This window comes from Sparus aurata, chromosome 16 (assembly GCF_900880675.1).
Source record: "Sparus aurata chromosome 16, fSpaAur1.1, whole genome shotgun sequence".
NCBI lineage: Eukaryota > Metazoa > Chordata > Actinopteri > Spariformes > Sparidae > Sparus > Sparus aurata.
In genome coordinates this window covers 724,422-729,897 of record NC_044202.1, presented here as the reverse complement: position 1 = coordinate 729,897, position 5,476 = coordinate 724,422, and the positions used below count along the sequence as shown (strand labels likewise).

Below are 5,476 nucleotides of genomic sequence, written 5' to 3'. Positions count from 1 at the left end.
TTCTGTTTCTACTTGTCTTTATTTGTTGTGATGATGATGATGATGATGATGATGATGATGATGTGATCATAAGCTTACAGAAGATAAAGAGACTTTTTAAACTTTACAGGTCAGTAAAAACAGCAAAGAAGTTTACGATTTATCCATCAGATATTAAGAATAACTGTAGTAACAGTAAAGAACCAGCCGTCTTCTCTCTGACGGCTCAGTTGTTTATGTGGGTCATGCAGAGGCTCAGTATCAACCTGACACTGGTTCAGTACCAGTTTAAAGTTCAGGTCCAACCAGCAGCTACAGAAGCTTCTGAACTCTTAAATATAAATGAAATAAATATAAAAGTATAAAAGAGGATTTGGAGACACGTCACACAGCTGACTGTCTCCATGTCCACTTGTTTTTCTGTTTTTGGAAACTTTATCTCTGACTGAGACACAAACACGTAGCAGCGCCCCCTGACGTCAGCGGCGTCGCCTCCAGGTGCTGCCTTCAGGTACCGTAGTGAACACCGGAATAATCATGATGAGGCGTGATTAAGTGTTTTTTTTAGATAGATTATCAATCCACAAAAGACATTTCACACAAGAATGGTAAAAATAATATATATATACATACACCTACCATATAATAATAATTACTTTAACAAACTTAAGCTTTGATTAAATGTATTAATCATCCTTCTCAACTACAGTCGAAATATCCCAAAATGTGAAGTCGTGTATCTGAGGCACTCAGGTTTTAATTCAGGTCAAAATAACTTATAGATGGGACAGAACTGTATTAATACTACACAGCACTGCATTAATACCACATGAAAAAAACATGTGGTTGCCAAAAAGTGAAATCTAGTGGGGACATATGAGTGACTGATTCTGTGTTCTGGTAAGAAAAATTATCTCCTCTTATTAATTTGATGATTGTAGCCATTCAACAAGTATGTAAATGAATACATGTTGTAAATTATCCTCAGGGTCTCTTGGATGTTGTTGAGGTACAGTACAGTTGTTGGGTTTAACAAAGTCTCATGAATAAAGTGGAAGTTTCAACATTAATTTTACAAGGGAATCCCTGATAGGAACTGGGAAAAGTTGTGAGTTGGCATGGAATGACCCATTATTGGCACAACTTTTTTAAATAATCATTTTGTGTACCAGCCACACAGAGCAATATAATTACTTATATTCAACAACTGACTACGAGAGGAAAATATTTTAAAAAATGAGGAGATTCTGGGAAAAGACGTAAAAATAAATGATCTAAAATGATGCATGTTGTTGTGTCTCGTATTTCCGAGCTCAGAGTCGGCTCCTGAACGCGGCAGCAGCAGTCGGCTCCTCTCCATTTCAGTCCGCTCCGCTGTGTTTATCGCCTCGCCGTCCACTCTGACCTTTTTACACCCGTTCCGGAGAAATGGGAACGCCTTGATTTAACCCCCGGCATCGGCGATAGATACAGCTTATCCCCCTTCAGTTGGACCCAGAAGATTCTGATTCAGAGCTCCGCTCATCGTCTCTGTGCCGAAAAGAAAAAACGGTGAGTGGCTCATCCCGCAGGTGAAAGCGAGTCCGGGCCGGTGTCGCTCGTGGTGTGAGTCCGCGGCTGAGCTGCGGCCTGCCGGCTCTCCCGGAACTCGAGCCCCGCGGATCGCGTTTGGAGCCCGAGGCCGCGGATGTAGTTAGCTGATTAGGACATTAAGGCCGCACGTACAGCTCACACGCTGGGATAACGTTAGTATTTATTACCGTGGCGTTGTGTTAGTGAAGCTTTACTGTCGGTAACAAACGCGGTTTAATCTCAGAAACATGAAGTCGCTGTTTCAGCTAACGGTAGCGTTAAGAGGAGCTAGCTTGATGCTAGCCGGCTAACACCAGCCGGGTTTCGTGGCTTGACATTAATTTGTGTGCTGGGTTACAAACCAACACAGAACTTCTCCTCGGACTATTGGGATCCTGGTTGTATGTTGAGGATATTTTCCTTGAGTTGCAGTTTGTTTTACAGGCCTGACAACATCGCTGTTGCTAATCAGCGTAACGTTAGCATGCCGATGCTAACAGCTAATGCTTATAAACTGTGTGTAACTTGGCCATTAAAGCCTGGTTACCCGTCTGGACAGCTAGCTGGAGGGCTTAACGTTACCAGTAACGTCTCCCTGCTATATCCTCTTATGTTGATGTGTGTCTGATGGAATAATTAGGCTCATTATGCCCCGGACAGATGATGAAACTCGGGGTCACACAGCTATCTTTGTCAGATAAGGCTGAACTATGTAATTTTCCCAGTTCGCTCGTAACAAGTGTGTCTGTGGCGTCAGTTTCTGACGCTGGACAAGTTTGAAGGCTCAAACAAAGAAGGTTTGTTCACGTCGGGCCGCAGAACATGGAAATAATCACGAGTAACTGAGTAACTGAGGACTTAGTTTAACGATTTCTACAACAGCTGCTGCTGATTCATCTGCCTGTCTAATGATTTCATATTCAGCTTCATTAAGCTGACAACAGACTGAGTCCAACAGACTGAGTCCAGCCACAGGACGGGTTATATTCTAGAAGAAGTCCGGTTCGTGCTGAGGTGGAAACACACAGAGAAATCAGTGGAAGCTCGTTTCTGCCAGCTGTAGGCAGAATATGAAAAACATCGTAATAATTAAGATGTACAAAGTCAAAATTAATCCAACTAATCATTCCATCACCTTCTTTTCTGTAACAGTCAGACATGTTTATTCAGACCACCGTCCTCCTTCACTGAAGACAAATGACAGTAATCAGTTATAATTAGTTGTGTTTTAATGACACTGACTTGTTATTTTAATGCTTCCATCATCAGATCTCTTCTTCTTCTCTGAGCCAGCTGTCAGCTGTTCTGGAGCTTTCTGTCATGACGCTCAGCCTTCCTCCTGCTCTTAAAGAGGAATTATACATGTTAAAGTGTTTGTTTCTATCTGAGGGCTTTATGGAGTTTTGTACGAGTTGGTTTAAAACTTAAACTTCGTCTTATAACATCAGAACTGGACCTGTTATCAGGCTCGTGTTCAGCTGTCTGATCGTTGGTAACATAAATGTCCGGCTTCAGTTCTGAGGCTCTGATGCAGCTTCTTATCTCTGTTAATGGTCACAGAATGTTAATTTAATTGGTTGTCACGTATGTTTGAACACCTACAGCTGTTCTCATAATTGACCTACATACAGGTTTTGTTTTTGTCTGTGATTGACGAGTTTCCCTCCCGGTGTCATCGATCACAGAGCTTCAGAACATCCGCTGCTTTAACATCTGGATCTTGTTCTTACACTGCTTCAGACTAAACGTTTGAGGCTTCAGGAATCAGAGCTGCAGCTGTTAATTGAATTCTTATTAAGTAATGAATTAATCGCAAACTATTTTCATAATTGATTTAGTGGTTTGAGTAATTTTCTGAGAGAGAAAGTCGTCATTCTGTGTTGTCAGCTCGTTAAATGTGAATATTTTGACCAAACAAATAATCAATAAATCCAGAAAACGATCGACAGAATAGTGAACGATGAACGATCGGTTGTTTGCAGGCCTGATGATGAGCATCTCTCTGTTCTCTTCAGATTATAATCCAGTAGATGACTTGAAACAGTGATGAGCAGATGTAGAGCGATTACAGTTGTTAGTTGCAGCAGTAGTTAATTGTTAATTAGTTAGTTAGCCATGTTGTAGATCTGGTTAGAAGGATTAAAACTAGATTTTGTCATGAAACAGGAAACAGGAAAGGAAACAAACTCACACTCAGTGGTGACAAGTCATGTGACCGTGATGTCGTCTGTTTAGAGCCGAGCGTTAGCTTTTTACTGCTAGAGCTTTAATTTATCCTTCAACAGTCACAGAAGTCTTGTTAACCTGTGAACATCGTCGTGATCGGAAGTATCATAAACTTCAGATTATTTTCTGCAATCCTCCAAAACCCAGTTGAGTAATCCTGCAGGCTTCTGCTCGATGCTAACTTTGATGTTAGCTACAGAAATCCGTCTGAATTAAATAATGAATGAGATAAAATCAGATCAGGGCGAAAAGCTAAAGCTACGTTTCCTTCAAAGTGTTCAGACTGGGCTCAGTTGGAAAGTTGGTTCTGTGCAGATGGTGCTGTGTGTTTGAACTGGACCCGGTTCTCCTCTCAGCTTCATTGTGTCTGAATGTTGTGAGGTGACGGCCTTTGTTCTGTCGCTCACAATAAGACCTGAACCGGCTGTAAAGGGCCGAGGAAATGTGTGTGTGTGTGTGTGTGTGTGTCTGTGTGTGTCTGTGTGTGTGTGTGTGTGTGTGTGTGTGTCTGTGTCTGTGTGTGTGTGTGTGTGTGATGGCTGACCTCAGTCTGGGGGCTGTGAGGGGTTAAAGGGGTGACTGAGCGAGCTGGGTCAGCCTCACCCGGTCCTGCTGTGGTCGCCCCCGGGCCTGACGGGGGAGGAGGAGGTCAGGACGCTGTGATGATTAATCTGTTGATAAGAGGATCTGTCCCGCTCAGCCTGTTTCTAACAGACACACAGACAGACCGGCAGGTCGGGTGGCTTCAAATTAGGCCCTAATCAACTTAGCTTGGACCATCAGACTCCCAGCATGCAGTGCTGCTGTGTTCCTGATACAATGGGAAGTCAGTAAAAACGTCATCTCCACCTGGTTGTTAATGTGTGTGAACATGTGGACGGTTCCAGATTCTCTCGTGTTTGAGTAACAGAGTATCTGAGGACGTGACTTTAACTGAACATCTTCACGGCCGTTTATCACTGTTGTCTGATCCTCTGTTGAAGAAAATGGATGTTTGATATTCAATAATTGTCATTTGCAGCTCAAAACCAGTGTTTTTCTTTGGGGGGGTTTCTAATGTGGATATTAGCCGACTGGATGTTGAGGTCGACAGTCTCTGACGGTCTGTGAGTGTTGGGCTGCTTCCAAATGTCCCGGCCTCAGCACAGGCATGGTGGCCGTCCCTGAATCCTCAGGGCCCGTCTGAACCTCCAGAACACGAGTGGACTTTAATTGCGAGACAGACGTGATGTTGTAAAACCTTTGGACGTTTTACTTTATATGAACCGTTTAGGATCTAAATGATATTCACATAATATAATCTTATTTTTATTGGCAATTGGACACGAAAAATACGGATTATCAGAAAAGATGTTTAATGTTGTCTTCAATAATCAGCTGATAATCAGTCTCCCTGTGCCGCCTGCTGCCACAGTGTGTGACCACTACTGCTGTTACACATTGATATTATAAACATTAATTGTTTTGGCTTTATTACATCGATATAAAACTGCCCTAACCCCAGTTGGCGAGTTTTATATTAGTCGGCATAATCAATTAATGTTTTTGTCCAATTTTCTAAGAGAAGTAAGATCATCATTCTGTCAGTTTGTTAAGAGTGAATATTTATTTTGTGGTTTCTTTCCTCTGACAGTCGCCTGAACATGTTGGGACATTTTAAACGTAGTTATGGGCAGAAATGTTCCTGAGAAGAGAAACA

General features: G+C 42.3%; 1 protein-coding gene across 3 annotated transcripts in view; it reads left to right on the top strand.

Annotated features, from left to right (window-relative positions):
* The first annotated feature begins 1,300 nt into the window (after positions 1-1,300).
* The window catches only part of hectd1 (HECT domain containing 1), a 31,392-nt gene continuing 27,216 nt past the window's right edge, over positions 1,301-5,476 (top strand). For all 3 annotated transcript variants that reach the window (XM_030443513.1, XM_030443514.1, XM_030443511.1), the window contains exon 1: positions 1,301-1,530. The gene's annotated coding sequence lies outside the window, so the exon portion shown is untranslated. The remainder of the gene's footprint in view (positions 1,531-5,476) is intronic.